The sequence below is a fragment of the Oncorhynchus keta genome, chromosome 35 (genome assembly GCF_023373465.1).
Source record: "Oncorhynchus keta strain PuntledgeMale-10-30-2019 chromosome 35, Oket_V2, whole genome shotgun sequence".
NCBI lineage: Eukaryota > Metazoa > Chordata > Actinopteri > Salmoniformes > Salmonidae > Oncorhynchus > Oncorhynchus keta.
The window spans coordinates 59,762,806-59,776,180 of record NC_068455.1 but is presented as its reverse complement, the minus strand read 5'-3'; positions in this window follow the sequence as shown (position 1 = coordinate 59,776,180).

The window sequence follows — 13,375 nt, the reverse complement described above, 5'->3', positions numbered from 1 at the left end:
ATATCCAACCATAAAATAACTACTGTGGTAGGTTTAGTGGGTTTTGACCCTTATGTATGGACCATATCCAACCATAAAATAACTACTGTGGTAGGTTTAGTGGGTTTTGACACTTATGTATGGACCATATCCAACCATAAAATAACTACTGTGGTAGGTTTAGTGGGTTTTGACCCTTATGTATGGACCATATCCAACCATAAAATAACTACTGTGGTAGGTTTAGTGGGTTTTGACACTTATGTATGGACCATATCCAACCATAAAATAACTACTGTGGTAGGTTTAGTGGGTTTTGACACTCTAATGTACAGACCATATCCAACCATAAAATAACTACTATGGTAGGTTTAGTGGGGTTTGACACTCTAATGTGCAGACCATATCCAACCATAAAATAACTGTGGTTGGTTTAGTGGGGTTTGACACTCTAATGTGCAGACCATATCCAACCATAAAATAACTACTGTGGTAGGTTTAGTGGGGTTTGACACTAATGTGCAGACCATATCCAACCATAAAATAACTAATGTGGTTGGTTTAATGGGTTTTGACACTTATGTAGGTGTCATAACCAGCTATAAAATAACGCAATATATGCCACAACAGGTCTAAATATATATCATGACAGTGTTCTGACCATATTATGACAGGTTATGTCAGCTGTTATGACGCTGGGTGTCAAGTAAAGTGTTACTCATTTTTCAGACATCGTCTATGAAGCTGTTTGGATGCTAAATTAGGCCTCAACAATCACAGGAATCTAAGTTGTAAGCCTGCTAACTACAGTAAAATAAGGAGGAGCATGATGTTGTCATGATGGAGGTAGCAATTAGTGAGATGAGACGTGGTGCCATAATATAATTCACTTGGATGGCATGTCACATTTTTTTATCAGCTCTATTGTTGTCATTTACAGACATTTAGTCATGAAATAGGCCAACTGACAGATGAATCCTAAATACAGGTACCATTTACCTTTGTTAATCTCTTCAGGTTTGTCATCTGATTTCTTGGGAGCCTGGTAGAGATAGATGCCACCAGTCTACAAGGCAGGACATTTATCTGCATCCAGGTGGAGGCTTGCTACCAGCAGGAACATGCAGCACTCTGTGTCAGTACGTCATGATATGATTGTTTTCTTTACATCGCATGGTACTATTACAATAGTATCAAGAGTACTAATACTCCACTCATATGGGTGGAGAAGCCCTAGGCACCATACACCTGTATAATCCTAGAGTAACTCACTGTCAGTGAGACTGTGATTAGAGGATAAGGCAGGAGGCCAGTGGGAGGTCAGGGGTGAGGATTCTATTTCAAGCACACTCACTACATCTATCAGTCTCTCTCCACGTGCTACAGAGACAGAATGGTTCAATGACCTCCAGAGCCTTCTGACCAACTTCCTGCAATCTCTCCAGAGCACAGAGAAGTAAGCTCCACTCATAATAGTACACTTGATGCACTCTGTAAAATGTATTTTACTATGGCAGTCTGCCTGTGTGATTGCATAGCATATTATCCAGGGCCACTGGTTGGATTGGATTTAATGTACTCACTCAAACTTATGGTCTCCCAGACTATTATAAAAAGTAACATGTGTCCATCCCCCTATCTGCAGGTGAGTCTTCTGGGTTATGGAACTCAAGAACAGCACATAAAAAAACCTGCCACTCTGTTGTCAGCTATCTGCAGACAGTTCCCTGAGGAAAGATGCAACTAACTAACTAAAGGTTAATTTGTGGAATTTTTTCCCTCTTAATGCGTTTGAGCCAATTAGTTGTGTTGTGACAATTTAGGGGTGGTATACAGAAGATAGCCCTATTTGGTAAAAGACCAAGTCCATATTATGGCAAGAACAGCTCAAATAGTCAAAGAGAAACGAGAGTCCATCATTACTTTAAGACATGAAGGTCAGTCAATCCGGAAAATTTCAAGAACTTTGAAAGTTTCTTCAAGTGCAATCGCAAAAAACATCAAGTGCTATGATGAAACTGGCTCTCATGAGGACCGCCACAGGAAAGGAAGACCCAGAGTTTCCAGCCTTGGAAATCAGCAATTAACTGCACCTCAGATTGCAGCCCAAATAAATGCTTCACAGAGTTCAAGTAAACAGACACATCTCAACATCAACTGTTCAGAGGAGACTGCGTGAGTCAGGCCTTCATGGTCGAATTGCTGCAAAGAAACCACTACTAAAGGACACCAATAATAAGAAGAGACTTGCTTGGGCCAAGAAACATGAGCAATGGACATTAGAACGGTGGAAATCTGTCATTTGGTCTGATGAGTCCAAATTTGAGATTTATGGTTACAACCGCTGTGTCTTTGTGAGACGCAGAGTAGGTGAACGGATGATCTCCGCATGTGTGGTTCCCACCGTGAAGCATGGAGGAGGAGGTGTGATGGTGTGGGGATGCTTTGCTAGTGACACTGTCAGTGATTTAATTAGAATTCAAGGCAAAGTTAACCTGCATGACTAAAACAGCATTCTGCAGCGATATGCCATCCCATTTGGTTTGCGCTTAGTGGGACTATCATTTGTTTTTCAACAGGACAATGACCCAAAACACACCTCCAGGCAGTGTAAGGGCTATTTGACCAAGAAGGAGAGTGATGGAGTGCTGCATCAGATGACCTGGCCTCCACAATCATCTGACCACAACCCAATTGAGATGGTTTGGGATGAGTTGGACCGTGGAGTGAAGAAAAATCCGCCAATAAGTGTTCAGCATATGTGGGAACTCCTTCAAGACTGTTGGAATATCATTCCATGTGACTATCTCATGAAACTGGTTGAGAGAACGCCAAGCGTGTGCAAAGCTGTTATCAAGGCAAAGGTTGGATACTTTGAAGAATCTAAAATATATTTGAATTTGTACAACACTATTTTTAGTTACTACTTGATTCCATGTGTCATTTAATGGTTTTGATGTCTTCACTATTATTCTACAATGTAGAAAATAGTAAAAAAAAAAAAAAAAAACTTGAATGAATAGGTGTGTCTAAACTTTTGACTGGTACTGTACATTAATAAAGTAGTATTCACCTGGACATGAGACTTGCACTGATTTTAGACCTTTTGAATCATAAGTGCTGTCTTAATGACTTTACCACAAGAAAAAAAGTGCATTTGGTCATACACAAAATGTGGCCATTGAAAGGGTTAAAACCGCTCGGCACACCTCGACAACATCCGGTGAAATTGCAGAGCGTGAAATTCAAAATACAAAAATCGTAATATTAAATATTCAAGAAAATACAATTGTCTTACATCGTTTAAAAGCTTAACTTCTTGTTAATCCAGATTTCAAAAAGGCTTTATGGCGAAATTATACCATGTGATTATCTGAGGACAGCGCCCTGCATACAAAAGCATTAAAAACATTTTCTAAATCAGCAGAGGTGTCACGAACGTCAGAAATAGTGATCTCATAAATCACTTACCTTTGAAGATCGTCCTCTGTTTGCAATCCCAAGGGTCCCAGCTACATAACAAATGGTTGTTTTGTTCGATAAAGTCCTTCTTTATAGCCCAAAAAAGTCAGTTTAGTTGGCGCGCTTGATTCAGTAATCTACCTGTTCCCCTCATTCAAAATGAATACAAAGGAAATCCTAAAGTTATCAATAAACTTCGTCCAAACAAGTCAAATAACATTTCTAATCAATCTTCAGGTACCCTAATATGTAAATAAACAATCAAATTTAAGACGGAGAATAGTATGTTCATTACCGGAGATAAATAACGAAGTGTGCGCCCTCATCCACGCACTCCACAAGACTACAGTCAAAATGAGAGCCACCTAGAAAAACTACAAATTATAGCTCATTTTTCAAAAAACAAGCCTGAAACCCTTTCTAAAGACTGTTGACATCTAGTGGAAGCCATAGGAACTGCAATCTGGGAGGATTTCCTTTGATTTTCCCATAGACAGCCATTTCAATGGGCGGGGACCTCAAAAAAAATCCTGGATGGATTCTCCACGGATTTTCGCCTGCCATATCAGTTCGGTTATACTCACAGACATTATTTTAACAGTTTTAGAAACTTCAGAGCATTTTCTATCCAATACTACCAATCATATGCATATCCTATATAGCTTCTGGGCCTGAGTAACAGGCAGTTTACTTTGGGCACCTCAGTCATCTGAACTTCCGAATACTGCCCCCTATCAAGGCACTCCTGTAAACTGAAATGCATTCCAGGTTACTACCTCATGAACCTGGTTGAGAGAATGCCAAGAGTGTGCAAAGCTGTCATCAAGTCGAACGGTGGCTACTTTGAGGAATCTCAAACATCAAATATATTTTGATTTGTTATTTCATAGTTTTGATGTCTTCACTATTATTCTACAATGTAGAAAATAGTAAAAGTACAGAAAAGGACTGGAATGAGTAGGTGTGTCCAAACGTTTCACTGGTACTGTATATCAGACATCACACAGGTCTGTCAACTAAAATATATATCCCAGTCAAGATTAAAGAATGGGACAAGTAGTGAATACAAGTCAGTGCTTTTGCCTGTATTACTTCGTATGAATTTGAGTGGATACATACAATACAGTGCCTTCAGAAAGTATTCACACCCCTTGACATTTTCCACATTTTGTTGTGTTACAGGCTGGATTTGAAATGAATTAAATTGAGATTTGTTTTGTCACTCGCCTACACACAATACCCCATAATGACAAAATAGAATTATGTTCTTGGATTTTTTTTAACGAATGAATTAGAAATGAAAAGCTGAAATGTCTTGAGTCAATAAGTATTTAATTCAGGAGTAAAAATGTGCCTAACAAGCCAGATAATAACTTGAATGGACTCACTCTCTGTACAATAATAGTGTTCAACATGATCTAGCAACAACCAAGTTGACAGAACTTGGAAAATATTGTACAATCCAAGTGTGCAAAGCTCTTAGAGACTTACCCAGAAACACTCACAGCTGTAAACACTGCCAAATGTGATTCTGACATGTATTGACTCAGGGGTGTTAACATTTATGTCAATTAGATATTTCTGTATTTTATTTTCAATATATTTGACAAGATTTCTAAAAACATGTTTTCAGTTTTATGGGCTATTGGGGTATTGTGTGTAGATAGATGAGAGAAAGTATACATTTGATAAATTTTGAATTCAGGCTGTAACACAACAAAATGTGGAATAAGTCAAGTGGTATGAATAATTTCTGAAAGCACTGACATGTTGACAGAATGGCTGTGTGAGACAGACCGCAAGACAGAGAGAGAGAGAGAGAGAGAGACTGTTGCTGTACTCCCAGGTAAGGCCCTTGCTTCCAGTAGCACTGAAGTCCCCAGTATTTAGTCAGGTAGCTTGAAGAAAATGTGTCACCATCCAGGCCCTTGTCACAGCATGTAGTGGCCTGATAGGGAGACAACAATAAACGCATTTCATCACCAAAGCCATGCTAGCATTTACTGCAAGTTGCTGAAAAATTGATATATGGAAATTCACTTATATTCAGTTCATAAGCATTGACTATAATACCTCTGGAGTCCTGTGGTCAAACGACCGCTGTGCAAGTTATTGGACAACAAGCTTTATTCCAGGGCAGGATTTCACACTCTTCCTACTCTGAAGACGCGTGTCTTCAGAGTAGGAAGTAGGAATTTTAGGTTGAGTTGGAGACGTGAATCCAACATATAATTTGTTAACTTCCTGACAAGTTACTAGGCTTTTTATTTGATTTATAAAGTGATGTTGAATTGTGTTTGGTGTTCAACGCAACATCAGTAAAAGGCACATGACAGCCCGCTTGTAGTTTGCCAAAAGGAATCTAAAGGACTCGGCGCCTCCGGAGGAGATGGCCACCGTTTTACAGTCTCCTAACCAATTGTGCTATTATGTGGGTTTTTTTTTCGCGATATTTGAAAATCATTTTGTACATAATGTATCTGCAACCATATCTTACGGGAAGAAAAGAGCTTCTGGATATCAGGACAGAGATCACTCACCTCGGATTAGACAAAGATTTCTTCAACAATAACAAGCAGGACTCACACGATATTCTCCAAACACCCCACAGGGCAGACATCCCAATTATTCGCAAAAGGAAGCGACACAGAGGACGAAGAGCCGGATGCCTCATCCGGACCCGCAGAAGACAACTAGGAAAGCTGCTGTTACCGTCAATATTTCTCGCCAACGTGCAATCATTGGGCAATAAACTAGACGAGGTACGATCACGAATATCAATGGGACATCAAAAACTGTAATATCCTATGCTTCACGGAATTGTGGCTGAATGACGACATGGATATTCAGCTAGGGGGATACACCCTGCACCGGCAGGACAGAACAGCACACTCCGGTAAGACGAGGGGGGTCTGTGCATATTTGTAAACAACAGCTGGTGCACGAAATCTAATGAAGTCTCTAGATTTTGCTCGCCTGAAGTAGAGTATATTGTGATAAACTGCAGGCCACACTACTTGCCTAGAGAGTTCTCTGTATAAGGAAATAAGAAAACAGGAAACCACTCACCCAGAGGTGGCGCTCTTAGTGGCCGGAGACTTTAATGCAGGGAAACTTAAATTAGTTCTACCAAATCTATCAACATGTTAAATGTGCAACCAGAGGGAAAAAAATTCTAGATCACCTGTACTCCACACACAGTGACGCGTACAAAGCTCTCCCTCACCCTCCATTTGGTAAATCCGACCACAACTCTATCCTCCTGATTCCTGCTTACAAGCAAAAATTAACGCAGGAAGCACCAGTGACTCAGTCTATAAAAAAATGGTCAGATGAAGCAGATGCTACACTACAGGACCGCTTTGCTATCACAGACTGGATCATGTTCCGGGACTCTTCTGATGACATTGAGGAATACACCACATCAGTCACTGGCTTTATCAATAAGTGCATTGAGGACGTCGTCCCCACAGTGACTGTACGTACATACCCCAACCAGAAGTCATGGATTACAGGCAACAGTCGCACTGAGCTAAAGGGTAGAGCTGCTGCTTTCAAGGTGCGGGATTCTAACCCGGAAGCTTACAAGAAATCCCGCTATGCCCTGCGACGAACCATCAAACAGGCAAAGCGTCAATACAGGGCTAAGATTGAATCATACTACGCTCGTCGGATGTGGCAGGGCTTGCAAACTATTACAGACTACAAAGGGAAGCACAGCCGCGAGCTGCCCAGTGACATGAGCCTACCAGACAAACTAAATCACTTCTATGCTCGCTTCTAGGCAAGCAACACTGAGACATGCATGAGAGCATCAGCTGTTCCGGACGACTGTGTGATCACGCTCTCCGTAGCCGACGTGAGTAAGACCTTTAAACAGGTCAACATACACAAGGCTGCGGGGCCAGACTGATTACCAGGACATGTGCTCCGGACATGTGCTGACCAACTGGCAGGTGTCTTCACTGACATTTTCAATATGAGTCTGTAATATCAACATGCTTCAAATAGACCACCATAGTCCCTATGCCCAAGAACGCAACCTGCCTAAATGACTACTGACCCGTAGCACTCACGTCCGTAGCCATGAAGTGCTTTGAAAGGCTGGTAATGGCTCACATCAACACCATTATCCCAGAAACCCTAGACCCACTCCAATTTACATACCTCCCAAACAGATCCACAGATGATGCAATCTCTATTGCACTCCACACTGCCTTTTCCCACCTGGACAAAATGAACACTTATGTGAGAATGCTGTTCATTGACCACAGCTCAGCGTTCAACACCATAGCACCCTCAAAGCTCATCACCAAGCTAAGGATCCTGGGACTAAACACCTCCCTCTTCAACTGGATCCTGGACTTCCTGACAGGCCGCCCCCAGGTGGTGAGGGTAGGTAGCAACACATCTGTCATGAAGATTGTCAACACTGGAGCTCCCCAGGGGTGCGTGCTCAGTCCCCTCCTGTACTCCCTGTTCACCCACGACTGCATGGCCAGGCACGACTCCAACACCATCATTACGTTTGCTGACGACACAACAGTGGTAGGCCTGATCACCGACAACGATGAGACAGCCTATAGGGAGGCGGTCAGACACCTGGCCGGGTGGTGCCAGAATAACAACCTATCCCTCAACGTAACCAAGACTAAGGAGATGATTGTGGACTACAGAAAAAGGAGCACAGAGCATGTCCCCAGTCTCATCGACGGAGCTGTAGTGGAGCAGGTTGAGAGCTTCAAATTCCTTGGTGTCCACATCAACAACAAACTAGATTGGTCCAAACACATCAAGACGGTCGTGAAGAGGGCACGACAAAGCCTATTCCCCCTTAGGAAACTAAAAAGATTTGACATGGGTCCTGAGATCCTCAAAAGGTTCTACAGCTGCAACATCGAGAGCATCTTGACCGGTTGCATCACTGCCTGGTACGGCAATTGCTCGGCCTCCGACCGCAAGGGACTTCATCGGGTAGTGCATACGGCTCAGTACATCACTGGGGCTAAGCTGCCTGCCTTCCAGGACCTCTATGCCAGGCAGTGTCAGAGGAAGGCCCTAAAAATTGTCAAAGACCCAAGCCACCCGTCATAGACTGTTCTCTCTACTACCGCATGGCAAGCGGTACCGGAGTGCCAAGTCTAGGACAAAAAGGCTTCTCGACAGTTTTTACCCCCAAGCCATAAGACTCCTGAACAGGTAATCAAATGGTTACCCGGACTATTTGCACCGTGTGCCCCACCCAACCCCTCTTTTATGCTGCTGCTATTCTGTGTTTATCTTATATGCGTAGTCACTTTAACTATACATTCATGTACATACTACCTAAATGGCCTGACCAACCAGCGCTCCCACACATTGGCTAACCGGGCTATCTGCATTGTGTCCCACCACCAGCCAACCCCTCTTTCTACGCTTCTGCTACTCTCTGTTCATCATATATGCATAGTCACTTTAACGTACATACTACCTCAATAAGCCTGACTAACAGGTGTCTGTATATAGCTTGCTACTCTTTTTTCAAATGTATTTTTACTGTTGTTTTATTTCTTTACTTACCTACACACACACACATACCTTTTTTTCGCACCATTGGTTAGAGCCTGTAGGTAAGCATTTCACCTGTTGTATTCGGCGCACGTGACAAATAAACTTTGATTTGATTTGACTCTCAGAGCCATGAGAAACAAGATTCTCTGGTCTAATGAAACCACGATTGAACTCTTTGGACTGAATGCCAAGCGTCACGTCTGGAGGAAACCTGGCACCATCGCTACGGTGAAGCAAGGTGGTGGCAGCATCATGCTGTGGGGATGTTTCAGCAGCAGGACCTGGGAAACTAATCAGAATCGAAGGAAAGATGAGCGGTGCAAAGTACAGAGAGATCTTTGATGAAAACCTCCAGAGCGCTCAGGACCTCAGACTGGGGCGAAGGTTCACCTTCCAACAGGACAATGACCCTATGCACACAGCCAAGACAATGCAGGAGTGGCTTCACGAAAAGTCTCTGAATGTCCTTGCGTGGCCCAGCTAAAGCCTGGACTTGAACCCGAGACCTGAAAATAGCTGTGCAGCGACGCTCCCCATCCAACCTGACAGAGCTTGAGAGGATCTGCAGAGAAGAATGGGAGAAAGTCCACAAGTACAGGTGTGCCAAGCTTGTAGCGCCATAACCAAGAAGACTCGAGGCTGTAATCGCTGCCAAACGTGTTTCAACAAAGTACTGAGTAAAGGGTCTGAATACTTATGTAAATGCACTATTTCAGTTTTCACAAACATTTCTAAAAACCTGTTTTTGCTTTGTCATTATGAGGTATTGTATGTAGGTGGATGAGAACAAAATATATATTTAATCAATTTTAGAATAATTGTAACAAAATGTGAAAAAAGTCAAGGGGTCTGAATGCACTGTACATCTCCTTCAAATGTTGATATTTGGTTACGTTGACAACCAAACACAATTCATCATCACTAAATATCATCACATTTTAAATCAAACAGAGCTTGAAACTCTAGGGTAGCTTTTCCCAAACTAGGGGTTATGAGAGAAACTGAGATAATGGCACCGGAGGGGAGAGCTGCCGCTTTATGGGCTCCTAACCAACTGTGCTACTTTGTTTTTTGTTTCTTTTCGGCATTGTTTGTAACACATTTTGTACATAATGTTGCTGCTACTGTTTCTTATGACCGAAAATAGCTTTTGGACATCAGAACAGCTATTACTCACCTCAAACTGGATGAAGATATTTTCTTTAATGAATCCGACTCAAAGGATTTACTGCTTTGTCAAGACAAGGCCCAAATCCCCGTTACCAGCATGAAGAAAAGACGGAGGAAAAGGGGGAGGAGGGCGGGTGCATTGTAATAATTTGTCGACGAGTAGGTAAACCACCACTTCCCTCCATATTATTGGCCAACTTGCAATCATTGGAAAACTGTAATGTCTTAAGTTCCACGAGACGTGGCTGAACGATGACACAGATAATATAGAGCTGGCTGGCTTCTCCATGCATCAGCAGGACAGAGCAGCTACATCTGGTAAGCCGAGGGGCGGGGGAGTGTGTCTATTTGTCAATAACTGCAGGTGTGCAAAGTCTAATATTAAAGAAGTCTCGAGGTATTGCTCACCTGAGGTAGAATACCTTCTGATAAGCTGTAGACTACACTATCTACCAGCATGTCACATGTGCAACCAGAGGGAAAAAAACTCTAAACCATTTAGCAAATCTGACCATAATTCTGTCCTCCTGATTCCTGCTTACAATCAAAAACTAAGGCAGGAAGTACCAGTGACTCTATCAATACGGAAGTGGACAAATGACATGGATGCTACGCTACAGGACTGTTTTGCTAGCACAGACTGGAATATGTTCCGGGATTCATCCAATGGCATTGAGGAGTACACCACCTCAGTCACCGGATTCATCAATAAGTGCATCGACGACATCTTCCCCACAGTGACCATATGTACATTTCCCTAACCAGAAGCCATGGATTACATGCAATGTCCGCAGAAAGCTAAAGGCTAGAGCTGCCGCTTTCAAGGAACGGGACACTAATCCGGACACTTATAAGAAATCCCGCTATACCCTCAGACGAAACATCAAACAGGTAAAGTGCCAATACAGGACTACGATTGAATCCTACTACACCGGCTCTGACGCTCGTCCGATGTGGCAGGGCTTGAAAAATATTACGGCCTACAAAGGGAAACCCAGCTGTCAGCTGCCCAGTGACGCGAGTTGCCCAAACGAGCTAAATGCCTTTTATGCTCGCTTCGAGCCAAGCAACACTGAAGCATGAACAAGAGCACCAGCTGTTCCAGACGACTGTGTGATCACGCTCTCTGTAGCCATTGCTAGCAAGACCTTTAAACAGGTCAACATTCACAAAGCCGCAGGGCCAGACGGATTACCAGGACGTGTACTCAAAGCACGGGCGGACCAACTGGAAAGGGTATTCACTGACATTTTCAACCTCCCCCTGAACGAGTCTGTAATACCTACATGTTTCAAACAGACCACCATTGTCCCTGTGCCCAAGAAAGCAGAGGTAACCTGCCTAAATGATTACTGCCCCGTAGCACTCACGTCGGTATCCATGGAGTGCTTTGATGGGCACTCCACACTGCCCTTTCCCACCTGGACAAAAGGAACACCTATTTGGAAATGCTGTTTATTGACTACAGCTCAGCGTTCAACACCATAGTGCCCACAAAGCTCATCACTAAGCTAAGGAACCTGGGACTAAACACCTCCCCCTGCAACTGGATCCTGGACTTCCTGACGGACCACCCCCAGGTAATGAAGGTAGGCAACAACACATCTGCCATGCTGATCCTCAACACTGGGACCCCTCAGGGGTGCGTGCTTAGTCCCCTCCGTAACTCCCTGATCACCCACGACTGCGTGGCCAAGCACAACATCAACACCAACATTAAGTTTGCTAACGACACCACAGTGGTAGGCCTGATCACCAACAACGATGAGACAGCCTATAGGGAGGAGGTCAGAGACCTGGCTGTGTGGTGCCAGGACAACAACCTCTCACTCAATGTGAGCAAGACAAAGGAGCTGATCGTAGACTATAGGAAAAGGAGGACCGAACAGGTCCCATTAACATCAACAGGGCTGAAGTGGAACAGGTCAAGAGTTTCAAGTTCCTTGGTGTCCACATCACCAACAAACTATCATGGTCCAAACACATTGAGACAGTTGTGAAGAGGGCACGACAGCACCTTTTCCCCCTCAGGAGACTGAAAGGATTTGGCATGGGTCCCCAGATCCTCAAAAAGTTATACAGCTGCACCATCGAGAGCATCCTGACCAGTTGCATCACTGCCTGGTATGGCAACTGCTCTGCATCTGACCGTAAGGTGCTACAAAGGGTAGTGCGTACGGCCCAGTACATCACGGGGCCAAGCTCCCTGACATCCAGGACCTATATACTAGGCGGTGTCAGAGGAAGGCCCAAAAAATTATTACTTTTTTTACACGGTGGGGTTTTTTCTTTTTATATCAAAACTGGGTCGCGGGCCAAAAAATGTTTGGGAACCCCTGCCCTAGACCTAGATGTATCTATTTTTGTTGAATTCTGGGTTGAGATTATTAAACAATAGCTGTTGATCACTTTGCAAATGCTACAGTTGAAGTCGGAAGTTTACATACACCTTAGCCAAATACATTCAAACTCAGTTTTTCACAATTCCTGACATTTAACCGAGTAAATATTCCCTGTTTTAGGGCAGTTAGGATCACCACTTTATTTTAAGAATGTGAAATGTCAGAATTTTATTTTATTTTATTTCCTTCATCACATTCCCAGTGGGTCAGAAGTTTACATAGTATTTGGTAGCATTGCCTTTAAATGGTTTAACTTGGCTCAAATGTTTCGGGTAGCCTTTCACAAACCTCCCACAATAAGTTGGGTGAATTTTGGCCCATTCCTCCTGACAGAGCTGGTGTAACTGAGTAAGGTATGTAAGGCCTCTTTGCTTGCACACACTTTTTCAGTACTGCCCACACATTTTCTATAGGATTGAGGTAAGGGCTTTGTGATGGCCACTCCAATACCTGGACTTTGTTGTCTTTAAGTCATTTTGCCACAACTTTGGAAGTATGCTTGGGGTCATTGTCCATTTGGAAGACCCATTTGCGACCAAGCTTTAACTTTCTGACTGATATCTTGAGATGTTGATTTAATATATTCACATAATTTTCCTACCTCATGATGCCATCTATTTTGCACCAGTCCCTCCTTCAGGAAAGCACCCCCACAACATGATGCTGCCACCCCAGCGCTTCAGGGTTGGGATGGTGTTCTTTGGCTTGCAAGCCTCCCCTTTTTCCTCCAAACATAACGATGGTCATTATGGCCAAACAGTTCTATTTTGGTTTCATCAGACTAGAGGACATTTATCGAAAAAGTACAATCT